The sequence below is a fragment of the Hyla sarda genome, chromosome 1, assembly GCF_029499605.1.
Source record: "Hyla sarda isolate aHylSar1 chromosome 1, aHylSar1.hap1, whole genome shotgun sequence".
Taxonomy (NCBI): Eukaryota; Metazoa; Chordata; class Amphibia; order Anura; family Hylidae; genus Hyla; species Hyla sarda.
The window spans coordinates 410290781-410303782 of NC_079189.1; the positions used below are offsets into that span (position 1 = coordinate 410290781).

The 13002-nt window shown below is 43.1% G+C and overlaps 1 protein-coding gene across 1 annotated transcript in view; it reads right to left on the reverse strand.

Annotated features, from left to right (window-relative positions):
- Positions 1-212: 212 nt before the first annotated feature.
- CABP7 (calcium binding protein 7) overlaps positions 213-13002 on the reverse strand; it is a 144707-nt gene continuing 131917 nt past the window's right edge. The window contains exons 2-3 of the transcript XR_008846007.1: positions 3674-5160; positions 213-659 (exon numbers count right to left, since the gene is read on the reverse strand). The gene's annotated coding sequence lies outside the window, so the exon portion shown is untranslated. The remainder of the gene's footprint in view (positions 660-3673; positions 5161-13002) is intronic.

Sequence of the window (13002 nt, forward strand, 5' to 3'; positions counted from 1 at the left end):
AATGTCAAAACTTTTGAACTATAAGGGTAGCTAAGCTGCACGGTCGATGGTCCTTAAGGGGTTAATAGATGAAAAAAGCTACATTTTATTTTTCAGTTATGTAATAATTCAGCACACTAATAGTTTCCCAATAATTGAGTATGGATTTTCTCCCTAGAAAGCCAAAACTTCACTTTAATAATTGAAGATTTTCCTAGTATTATGACGGAAAATTTAGATTTTATAAAGACAGGAGGCGAGTATCAGATGCATATTCCTTCTTTATTTTGCCCAATAGCAGAAAGAAATGCAAGTGTTAACAACATAAAAAGAAAAAATGCTGGTAACTAGGTACCTAGCAACCATAGTGACTCCCCTTTCTCTCCTCCACCAATGACCACACACAGGGAGTCCTACATAAACTGGCTGCAGCTCCTCCTCCTCCTCTTTCTTTATGTCAGGCAGCCTCTTACTGGAACAGATCACCACTTCTCGGACACTTGAAGATTCCCCAAACCAGGAACCGAACTAACAGCGTGGATCTCCAAACTATCCACCGGAACTTCAATCAACATCAACGAAGTGAGTCCGTCGGGACACCGCAGGTTCGATTGGAAGCAATGTTACTAACGAGTAACTCCAACTGTAAAATCGACATGCAAGATAAAATCTTCAATAGCCTGAAAAAGAGAGAAGAATACCATAGAGTAGGGTAGGGTACAATGGGAGGGATGATACTCGCCTCCTGTCTTTATAAAATCTAAATTTTCCGTCATAATACTAGGAAAATCTTCAATTTTATCACAGACAGGAGGCTCGTATCAGATGCATGTTCAAAGCATTAATCAAACAACTTAATAATACAATCACAACACTGACATTGACACATGTTGAGTAGATCTAAAGTAGAATGTCCTAAAGACATCTTCAGACGACCAATCGGCCGCCTTCAGAATTTCAATAAGCGAACCTCCAGACTGAAAAGTCTTGGTCGCCATAGCACCCCTAGTGGAGTGGGCGAGAAAAACGGACACATCGATCCCCGCCAACTCCATCGTCTGTTTCACCCAACGTGCTAACGTAGGGGATGAAACAGGCAAGTGCGGCGAACAAAACGAAATCAAAAGTTGCGAATCGCGCCCTGTACGAAACGGTACGGTCCAATTCTCATAAGATCGGAGGCAACGCACCACACACAATCTTGGGTGAGACAGAAAACACGGATAAAAAACCGAACGCAGATTGGTCTTCGTCCGACGGCAGACAGAAAACCTAACTCCATCCGGGACAAATTGTCTCCGAGACACGTCCAAGGCGCGCACATCGGATATACGTTTTATCGAAACTAAACACAGCAACATGGTCAACTTGAAGGAGAGGTGCTTCAATGATGGCTCATCATTGTCATCCCACTCCTCGAACATCCGTAAAACGAGAGAAACGTCCCAAGTAGTCTGATAACGAGAGGAAGGCGGTCTCCTGAACCGAATCCCCCTCATGAGGCGACAAATCACGGGATGTTGTCCGATCAGCAAGCCATCCACCAAGGAATGGTGCGCAGAAATGGCCGACCTGTACACATTGATTGTGCGATAGGCCTTACCCGTTTCGAAAGAATCCGATAAAAAGTTTATGACTTCAGCTAGAGGGGCGCGAACGGGATCCAAATCCCGTCGTGTGCACCAACGTAGCCAAAGTCCCCAGGCAGATCGATAAGCCGATCTGGTACCCGGCGCCCATGCCTCGTTAATGAGGTTGCTAGCCGTCTGCGAAATACGTCCCCCAAGTGACGATGACCCGAAATCAGCCACGCTAACAGTGGTAACTGATCGAGAAGAATCAAAGGGTGTGACTCTCCTTTCGGGCCCCTCAACAACGAAGGAAGACTCGGACATAGTCTCGGCACGTCCATGGCCAGACCCAGAATCTGTGGGAACCACGATTGGGTCGGCCACCAAGGGGTGATCAACACCAAAGTCGCCTTCTGATTCTCCGTCTGCCACAGCACTCTTGGGATCATCGCAAAAGGCGGAAAGGCATAAAGTATGCCTTGAGGCCAATGCTGAAGAAACGCGTCCGTAGCTGCGGCCTCTGGGTCCGGACGCCAACTGAAAAACACCTCCAATTGGCGATTGAGCCGAGAGGCAAACAAATCTACGGCCAACGGCCCCCACAACGACTGTATTGACTGGAACACCGCTGGATCCAGCGTCCAGTCGCTGGAATCCCTGAGGTATCTGGAATTCCAATCCGCAATGGAGTTGGAAATCCCTGGTAGGTACTCCGCTTTCAACACAATGTTCCGTTGAAGACAGAAGTCCCAGAACTCCGTCGCCAAATCCGCGAGGATTTTCGACTTCGTTCCGCCCAGCCGATTGATATACTGCACCGCCGCTACGTTGTCCATACGTAGTAGAATGCAACAATCGGACCTGTGGGTTGCAAAACTCCGGAGCGCGAACGATCCCGCTAGGAGTTCCAAGCAATTGATATGCAACTGCGTTTCCGTCCTTGACCATTTGCCTCCCGTGGAGGAAGTCCCGCAACGAGCGCCCCAGCCGGAAAGACTGGCGTCCGACTCCATCACAAGGTCCGGCTTGGAATTGAAAATGGTCTTCCCATTCCAATCCTGGACATGCTGAAGCCACCAGAGGAGTTCCTCCCTGGCTTCCAGAGATATCGGAACCTCGTCCGAGTAAGACAGGCCCCCCTGCAAATGTCTGATTTTTAGACGTTGCAGGGCCCGGTAATGCAAAGGCGCCGGAAATATCGCCTGGACGGATGCCGACAGTAATCCGACAATCCGTGCGATAGCTTTCAAGGACACCATCGTCCTGCGGAGGATACTCCGAATCTCCTTGCGTATCGTGGTCAACTTCTTGACCGGAAGACTCAGAGTGGCGGACTGAGTATCCACCAGAAAGCCCAAAAACTCCATGTTCCTTGCCGGTGACAACACCGACTTCTTCCAGTTGATCAAAAAACCTAATTCCATAAGGAGCGAAATCGTCCACTGGACATGCCGCTTGGCCAGCATGCATGTAGGAGCCATGATCAAAATGTCGTCGAGGTAGACGATTAACCGAACACCTCGACCTCGGAGCACCGCCATGGCCGGTCTCAGCAGTTTGGTGAAACACCACGGAGCCGAGGAGAGGCCGAACGGGAGGCATGTGAACTCCCACTTGCGACCTTCCCAACAAAACTGCAGGTACCGACTGCACGAGGGATGGATTGGCACAGTAAGGTACGCATCCTTCAGATCTACCTTTGCCAGCCAGTCGCCCGGTTGCAGCAGATCTCTGAGAAGGTGTATACCCTCCATTTTGAAATGGCGGTAAACAACGCATTCGTTGAGATAGCACAGGTTTATCACGGGTCGGTGTCCGCCGTCTTTCTTTTTGACCAAGAAGACGTTGCTGACAAAACCCGGGATGTTCCAAGGCACCTCCCTGATGGCACGCTTTTGGTTTAGCTCCATCAGTTCCGTACGGACCAGATCCCTGTCCGCGTCCGTAAATTGAATGGCCCTTGGCCAATGGGTCTGTACAGGATTGCATGTGAATTCTATGCAGTAACCCGACACCACCTGTAGCACCCACGGGTCTGAAGTGATCCGGGACCAAGCGTGGGAAAAATACATCAGACGGCCCCCTACCGGTATATCCGGTAGTAGCGGGGTAGAAAGTCTCACCTGTGCCTCTGGTTCTGGGAAAACCACGCGTGGAACCTCGAGCCCTCCATGGACGACCTCTGGTCGGGAAGAACGGGGTAACCGGTTGCACAGGTGGGGCGGGTGTATAGTGCTGTCTGTCTGGCGTGAAGTGGACAGTTCCTCTATGGTAGGGTCGGTAATACGAACCACGGCTGGAAGGGCGACCCCTACCCCTTCCAGCCCTGTTGAAAACCTTCCCCTGAGAAGACTTTTTAAGAGAGGACTGGGCCTTGTCGAGGCTGGAGAACAGCCCGACAAATTTATTAATGTTTTTAATGAAGGAGTCGCCAAAGAGCAGTCCTTCTGCACTCGGACCCGGCTCGTCAGAGGCCAAATGGGTCAACTGAGGGTCCAAGCGCATCAAGATAGACCTGCGGCGTTCCGCCGACATGGCCGTATTGGCGTTGCCGAGCAGACAGATCGCCCGCAACGCCCACCCCCTTAGGGTCTCTGCATCTACAGGGGCGCCAGAAGCCACCGCCTGTTCGGACATGTCCAAGATTTTTGTCAATGGACCCAGAATGTCCAGGAGTTTGTCTTGCACCCCCTTGAAGGACTTATCAATCCCCTTCTTGGGGTTCTTCCCCGATTTGAGGAGATATCTGACCAGGATAGGGTTCAGATCGGGAGTCTTCGCAACACTACTGCCAATAGATGGCCTCGGGCATTCCGCCCTCAATTTGCTGCGGTTCGCGCGATCCAGCGATCTGCGTAGCCAAGTTTCAATGTACTTAGACACTTGGGGAGAAGGCGTCCACTCCCCGGATCTAGGATGAGTAATGTCATCCGGGTTAAAAAAGGGGACACCCAATGAGTCCACCGGGTTCCGGAGGATTCTGCCTGGGGAGCAGGGGCAGAGGAAGGGCCCGCCTCCTCCTCTAGGCTCTCGTCATCCTCACTCCAATCCGTGCCCTGATGATCTGACATCATGTTAGATTCGTCATCTGACAACTCTACGAAAGAGTTAGGTTTAACTCGCTTGGAAACACGAGAAGCCCGACCATTGATGTAATCCCCGTGGGCTGGGGGTCTGACATCCGCAACATGATTTTCCTCAGGCGGTACTGAGGTCTTAGAGTGTCTACTACCGTCTCCCTCAGCTGACAAGTCAGTGGGACGGGTAATTACGTCTATACAATGTCGTCTCTTCCGGCTAGACTTACCGGGTCTTAAAAGGCTGGGCGCCTGAGTCGAAGCATGGGGCCCAGAGGGCGGGACTGAAATCGCCGTCGCCTCCTCTTGGCGAGGCGCAGCCAGCGCCAGGGAGACAGAGCGGGATATATTAGCGTTGACTGCTGACATAGCAGACGCAATGGCTGAGTGCATTGATTTGGTGAGTTGCTGTAGCAAGTCAGAGGAAGGGACCTCTGCCTCTAAAGTGGGGGGTGGTGCACCATCCAGAGGAATAGGCACATTATGCACAGACATAGTGACAGTGAACTTGTAGTATAACGGAGAACACGGGGCTGTGAAGACAAAAGGGGGGCAACAGGATCTGTTAATTGGTGTACTTGAATTATAGTAATGTATTGTATTAACAGTATATATACATAATATATATATAGCTATATAACTCTACATATATATATATATATATATATATATATATACATATAGGCCTGAATTGTATACTACATGAATACAATCCTGTCTATTGCACAGATAGGTATTGTAAGGGAAGCTCCGCCCACGGTAAGCGGTGCGGAAGCAGAGGGGATAAAGGGAACTAGGGCCAGTAGTTACAAGTAGTAAGGTGCACGATTTGGCGCATACGTCCGCGCCCTCAGCGAGAGGTGCGCTTCCGAGAAGCACACGACCCGGAGAGCCGCGAGACCGCTGTTGCTACTGCAGCCGAGCGAGTAATCAAACCCGTTCTGCGTTGCAGCCAGAGAGGGAGTCGTCCCCACCCCCTCTACTCCCCTGTCCCCGCGAGAGCCGCGCGTCAGCGACACGCCCCTACCAGAGCGAGCGAGACGCGCGCTCCGGATCTCGCGAGAACAGCGGCGAAGAAGAAGTGCCGACCTGGGGAAATGGCGGCGGACCCAACGGAAAGTAATGCCAAACCGAAGGGACTACAAGTAGGGAACACAAAGAGGGGGCCCGGTGTCTACAGTATCGACACCAGGCAGGATAAAATAGGATGAAAGACAGGTATATAGAAATATGAAAAAATTGTGGAAGCAGGTATGTGTAAAATCCTATGAAAACTCTATAGGTGTAGAGGCTAAGATGTATGGAAGACCGCAAGAAGCGGTCCCTAGATATCTAGAGAGACAGGAATTAACCACAATTAGAGTACTTATCTGATATGCACACTGCTACTGAGCAGAAAGAAAGAGGAGGAGGAGGAGCTGCAGCCAGTTTATATAGGACTCCCTGTGTGTGGTCATTGGTGGAGGAGAGAAAGGGGAGTCACTATGGTTGCTAGGTACCTAGTTACCAGCATTTTTTCTTTTTATGTTGTTAACACTTGCATTTCTTTCTGCTATTGGGCAAAATAAAGAAGGAATATGCATCTGATACGAGCCTCCTGTCTGTGATAAAATCAGGTTTAATAACATTTTGGATTTATGGTCACCCCTGTAGTTTTTGAATAATGAAATAAGTCCTAATAATTGTGCAAACAGTGTAGTATATGGTCAAACTGGGTAAGATCCTTATTATCTAAGCTTGAGTGATCAACCCGATTGGCTTTGGAGATTACTGAGCCTGTTGGTGAAATTGGGAGGTACATAAATATAAGGACATAAGGGAACATAAGAGAAACCTAACTGCATCTTGCCAACAGGCTGGGTACTGATTTTAGCATGTGCAAAAATGTTTATCTAAATGCAAAAATGTTTATCTAAACAATCTAAAAACAGTTCTGCGGGAACCCAGGTACCACCAAAGCAGAAGCTCTATCTCATTTCCACTTATTTGCTCCTCAAATTTTCTTTGATTCTACTAATATAAATGGATATTTGAGCAAATGTATTTGTGTTTTATTACTCTTTATTTAACACAGTCTCTTTGCAACTTATATGAACATAATAGCATGTTTTGTATAGAGCATTAAAAGACACAAAGGGAACCTTTCAAATTACTAACATTTCATTCTTCCTTTGAAGTATCCCTGATTCTTACTGTCAATGAATGTAGCCATTTTTCGGACTGAAAAATGTTGAAGATTAGTTCAGTTCATTAGGATATAGTGTTATCACGGAGGCACTTCATGACCAAATATTCATATAACACTGGATCGATCCTATTGAGCTCACATCATACTTTCCGATATAGGTTCAGCCCAAAATATGCCTGTGACCAATATGGGTATCTTATATATGGGTAGCTTATGAATAAACCTAAATTATCTATACTAAGCCAAATAATTATTTATCCAGGAAACATCATATTCAGTTTGTTGACATACAGAAAATATACATAATATTTTATAGACTTTTAACATAATAGACGTTTACACAACTGCAACTTCTACGTTATCATTATGTTTTCCTTAAGGGTAAAAAATAGAGGAAAGATTAAAAAAATAGCCACAATATACAAACTAAAACCACAAACTTTGACCTTGCCATTTTGCATAGATAATACATTTTCCATAGGCGAGTAAATTGCATCCACAGTTTTAAGCAAAAAGAAAAAAAAATATTTATGGAACACAAATATTTCCGAAGGAATTTTTAGGCAACACTACTATAATGGTTTGACTGTAACTAACATACTAGGACAAACTGTTAAACTATGGGAATAAAAACTAGTACTAAGGAACGGTTTATATATTGGAGGAGATTTATCAAAATCTGTGTAGAAAAAGAGTGGTGCAGTTGCTCATAGCAACCAATCAGATTGCTTGTTTTATTTTGAAAAAGGCCTCTGAAAAATGAAAGAAGCAATCTGATTGGTTACTATGGGCAACTGCAGCACTCTTCCTCTACACAGGTTTTGATTAATTTCCTCCATTGTCCTTAGCAATCACTTAGTTTACGGATTTAACTGTCTAATTTTCCTTAGCAACAGAACAGCAGCATTTAGGTTGGTTGTAATAAGCCTCCAGTGTTTTTATTTGTACTAGATTTTGTATATCCTTTTTTTCATGTTTGCCAAAAGGGGTTCTAAAGAAGCTATGTAAGGATAGTTTTATGGTAAGACATCTCCAACTTTGGTTCAGTTTTATTCCATTTACAAATCATCCTTGGTTACCAATTCTTACTGCAAATCAATGTGTTGGTATACTGTGATAATGTTGTTTACACAATGGATACAACAGTATAGTAAGACAGTGAAATCTAACATAAACATTCATTATACCTGCATGAGCAACCAAATTTGAGAAGACTTATAATCATAATAATAATAATAATTATTATATATATATATATATATATATATATATATCTATAGTGCTACACTGCATATTTCATGTGTCGGCTGCTGCTTCAGGCGGGGATGCAGGGGTCGAAATGCTCCGTTACTGGGGAGAACCGAGTCCTGTGCAGGGATACCAGCGGGATCTAAAACTTATCCCCTATCCTTTGGATAGGGGATAAGTTTTACTACATGATACTTCTCCTTTAAACTGGAAAATTGGAACTGGTAGAAAGATAAGAAGCAATGGAAATGTGACCTTGTGGTTTGGAAATAAACAAATAATCAATATTGAGTATTTAGAACATATAACTGGTAGGCCTAGCTGAGAAATCATGACAAAAAAGGCTTTTAATGAAAAAGTTTGCCTACTGTATTGCATTTGACTGCTGCGCATTATATATTGTGTAATAGATCAGGCCTACCAGAATTCTCAGATGTAAATTCAGAGAGAATTAGGCAATACCCGATCTGCAGAGATCTACATATTCCACCAACTATGAAAAAATACTTTATTTTCCTGCTTACAAATTATCTACTGTTGGTGGGCTTATTATATAATAATATGCTCTATGTATGTGTTTTTGGTCATATATATACCCTACATTTAGAGTAAGTACAAAAAGAAGCACGTACGTGCACTCACCACAAAGCAGAGACAGTCAGATGTGAAAGTTTGGTGCTGTTGTGCCGGGTCCTCGCATCGTCGCTGGCGTGTGGCGCTCCTAGCGCCACACGCCAACGCTGATGCCGAGACCCGTCACCCCGTCACCGGACCTTCACATATGACTGTCTCTGCTTTGCGGTGAGTGCACGTACGTGCTTCTTTTTGTACTTACTCTGGATACTTCATACTGTTGTATGTGCACCCTGCAGGAGACACTGACATAGGTCACCGAGGACCGTTCTACTGACATAAGGTGATATTGTTCTCAAGAGTGCTCTCCCCTTCTCTGTTGCGTTTGTGGATACCCTATATTTAGTTTAGTTCCTAAAAGGAATAATGATGGAGCAATTGTCATTGTGCTGAGAAAAAAAATTAGCTATAAAACCACATATCCTGGTATCTCTATGGATTTATTGATGGGCATATCTGAAATTATCCACTGAAGCTGGAACTGGTTAATCTTTTATATAATTATAAAATGTACAAACTGTCAAGACATTTACAAGGATCACTGGGAACTAGCCTATGCCTTTGGCTGTTCACTCTCTTATTCATGTAAATTAAACATTTTCCATAAGGGCTTTGGGCAGACATATGCGATATACATCTTAAAATAAGTATAAATGTTAATCTATGTGATGCCTGCTCTGATCTACTAAAGTGAATTAAAATAGGGACCTGTACATGATACTCTCTAAGCATCATATGGTTGGTTTGGCAACTGTACCGCCCACCCTGCATTAGTATCTCCCCTTACCCAATGTTAGATTGGAATTCAAGGGACACTTTAAGGTTAGTAAACCACATTAAACATTAAAATTAGCCCAATTCAAAGAATATTCCTATCCAACCTTTTATGTTAAAGTGAATGCCAACACCATTTTTTATTTTATTTTTTATTTTAATAGATTAAAAAATTTCGAAAAAACAAACCTATTACTTTTCATGGTGTCAGAGCTCTCTCTTTTATGGTTGCAGTGCTCCAAAATACCCTGCACAGACATTAACAAAATATATTATAAGAATAAAGGCCTACTGTTTAAAACAAACATTTTTTTTTACAAATTGTTGGTGATTTTTTTCTTTTTGTAATGTCACTGTCTATATTTAATTTAAAAAAAAGAAAAAACTCTGGCCACTGAAGCTAGGGGCTTACACTTTATTGCTGTAGAGATGATTTCTCAAAAGTCTCCCCTTATCATCACAGACCTTATTACAATGAAATGTTATACATTCATTTTATAGCTCCATTCTTCATTTGTAAAGGGCAGAGAGCATGCCTAGAACACTCTACTACAGAAATCAATAAGTTATCTTTAGACTACATTTTACTTTGGTCTATGTGGCTGCTGTGGTCTATGTGGCTGCTGTAAAGAATATATCTAAATGCTGTTAAAAAACAGGTCAGGCAATATGGTTGGCCCTATAGGCATCCACAGGAAATAACTACGGTAAATCTACCGATTACAATAAAATAATATTAATCAGTATCTGGTTTTAATTAGTAAAAGAAACATATAGGGGATACAATGATAAAACTACTGTCTTTGGCAAGCATAGGCATTAATGTCTATTCACATGGCAGTATTTCCGCTTGTGGAATTCCGCCTCAAATTAAAGCCCATAGACTTCTATAGGATTCTGCACTCCCACACACACTTCTGAATTCAGAAGTGTAAATGGGAGTGCGGAATCCCATAGAAGTCTATGGGCTTTAATTTGAGGCGGAATTCCGCAAGAGGAAATTCTGCCGTGTGAATAGACCCTTAGCAGTATGCTGTTTTATGCATTGCACAAATGGTATATCATAAACTCCATAGATGCCTCTAATGTTGACTGAAGACTAAGGACAGGAATTTATACTTTGTCTGTGCATTGGGTTTGGAAGTCTCTAACTAAAAAACTTAACTCTGACTGCTATAAAGATATATTAACGTGTCCCAGTCAATTAACAAATTGTCATATGTGAAACATTTTCAAGATCTTGGTATTGCTAGAATGAGCTGGGGGAAGCACTCAGCTGCTCGATGCAGTCCCAGTCTAACTGCAGGAGACAGATTCTATAGTAAGCCTATGGAGCCCATCTCCTGCTGCAAGAACAGGAGAAAGCATTTAGCCTCGCACTTCTCCCGGCTTCTAAACACCCAGATCCTGAGCGATCGAAACTTATGACATGCCAAAAGATTTGTTAAATTACAGTAACTCTTTAAATTAAATTTACCAGTACAGGATTTTGGACCTAAAAACCACATGATGTTAGGAAATGGGCATATTTTTTCAATATTATGATGCTATTCGATCATGGGTCAAAAGCAGTGCTATTCTGTCTCTTAAGTTTTAACATACTGGTTCGCTGTATAACCCCACCCAGAACAATGTGGGTAGGTGGTCTCTAAATGCTCTAAAGATGGTGTTACATCACATGAAAAATAGCATTATGAATGTAGGGTAAGTTATTTATGACAATGGATAATAATGCCTCTGGCTCATTTACACATCCATTCTTTGGGTCCATTATCTTACCAAAAACAGGATCAAATCCCAACAGATGTCTTATTCTCTTTAGAAGTATATGAGAACATGGACCACAAATATAGCTGTATAAGCAAGGCCTTATCAGCAATCCTGGTATTGTTGGAAGAGTCATTGTGATCAGCAAGTATGCTTAAATTTGCTTTGAGTAATAAAGGGTGGATGTTGTGATTGAATTTTAACTGATAAAACACAATCTTGTCATATCCACCATGTGCAACCTTAAAGTATATTTCAATATATTCTATACCATTTATAGTGATATGCCATTTCTGACATTCACCCAGCAAATTGCTAAAAGATTATGTAAAGTCTTATTATTAGCTGCCTACAGATAAATTTGACATCTATACATAAATATACATCAAGTAAAGTGGATAATGCTGTCATTGACCATGACATATGAGAAAGAATAAATATAATAAACCTATGTTAGCAAGCGGCACGATGATGAGAGGACCAATGACAAACCTGAGCATTTATGTCTCCGACCTTCTCCAAACACAGTTATGCAAATTTATACTACACCATGCACCATTCAATGTACCGAAAGAGTCGGTGACATTTTAAACTAACGTAAGATGGAATCCCGGCACTGTATTGCGGAATTTTCCTCCTAGTGTAACACATTACTTTGGTATAATGTAAATCATCATGTATGGATATAGCAGCTTATACATAACAATGAAGGTGTCAAAGCGAGAAAAACAAGGAAAACCACTGCAAGAGGGAAAAAAAGGGCCCAGTGTGGAATGTTTGACCATCAAATGTGACAAGAGTAGAAGTTGTGTGAGACGTGATGAGATGAGGCGTTACTGTTTATTATCTTTTCTTCTTGATGTATCTTATGGCAGACATGAAAATGAGATTTACATCATCCTGTGACTTTGCTATCAAAATATTTATGAAAAAAAAGAGGAGTGCGAAGGACAAACGGGGGAGCGAGAATGAAGAGGACAGGAGGTGTGGTAATGAAAGAGACAGGTGGCGAGAGCAGAGGTGAGCGAGGGCTGTGGAATGAATGCAGCATTAGCTGATTATTGCAGGCTGTCACTCTGAGAGCTCATTATCCCGTCTCTCATTGTGATGATACAATAACTTCCGCCAGGAAGAGAGCGTGAAGGGAGCAGATTAGTCTTATGTGCAGGGAATCGGAATGGCACATAGCTGCTGGAGAGGCTGGCCAATCTGCAATGTCACATATCGTTCAATGAAACATAGAATATATAACCCCTGAAGTGAGACATAACTACCAAAGTGCCTTGAACTTAAAGGACAAATTGCAGTCTTTTCATATAACAGACTCCTTGTCAAACTGTCATCGCCTGCAGCGTGAAGTGATGCTGCAATGTGGGTTTGCAATTTCAAATATGCCACCTTTTTACACTCCGCACTTTTTTACTAGCAGATAGAAGAAGAATTTAGACAAATGATCAGATTTATTACAAAATGAGGAATCCACAAATGAAAAGGGAGAATTGACATAAGTAGGGAGAATTGGTGAAGGAACTCTAGGAATGAACCAAGATCGCTGCTGTCAGCAGAGAGATAGAGGAGGTACTGTTACAGACAAAATGATATCATATAACAAAGGAACAGCATAGGCATAGAAAAAGCAAACAGAATCAGATAAAGCAACAAAGGTGCAACGGCAAACTAAAAATAAACACGAATAGGAAACAAGGGGAAAGATTCATAGCAAGTAAGAATGTAATAGGATATGGGCAAAGAATGAACATGGAAG